Source organism: Neospora caninum, chromosome XI, assembly GCF_000208865.1.
Source record: "Neospora caninum Liverpool complete genome, chromosome XI".
NCBI classification, from domain to species: Eukaryota; Apicomplexa; class Conoidasida; order Eucoccidiorida; family Sarcocystidae; genus Neospora; species Neospora caninum.
This window is the reverse complement of record NC_018397.1, coordinates 3,611,426-3,612,147: the sequence shown is the minus strand read 5'-3', so window position 1 is coordinate 3,612,147 and position 722 is coordinate 3,611,426.

The window sequence follows — 722 nt, the reverse complement described above, 5'->3', positions numbered from 1 at the left end:
CCTATACTCATGTGGGGATTCGAGATAGATTAGAGGAGAAGGAGAGAACAGCAGGGAAAAAGATCGCGTAGAGACAGAGGCCACAGGAGAGGAAAAGAATCTTGCCGCACGCCTTCAGCTGTCGGCGAGAGGCGTGGAGACACTAAAAGGTCTTCGGACTTTTCCTCGCAGACTTTCTGTTTGGGTTTTCCACTTCGTCTCCGGTTTCTCGCCAGTCTTCTGGTCGACAGAACCCTGCGGCTCCCTCCGTTCTCACGTCCCCGCCCCCCCCCCCCCCCCTTCTGGCCACACAGCGCGACGAAAAAGCTTCAGAAAGCGTGAAAGCGCTGCATTCACCGCGAAGCTCCTGCGGTGCACCGTGTGTGTTTCTCTTCACACTTCAATGTTGTTTTTTTTTGCAGACACAAGGAACTTGTCTTTCGCTCCAACTTGTACCAGCTGCGTGAGGAGGTCCCCGAAATGCCGCCTGAAATCATGTCCAACGTGGTTGCCTCCATGCTCTACGGTCGCCGATTCGCCCCCTACTTTGTCTCTCCCGTCGTCGGTAAGACACCCGAATTCGGCGTTCATCATGTCAACAACTCTACATATATTTGCACACAACGCATGCATGGAGAATACATATATATATATATATATGCATGAATTTGTGCAAGCGCTAATTTGCAAATACAAAGGTATCTGTGCATATATATATATATGAGCTTACACCTCGCGTTTGC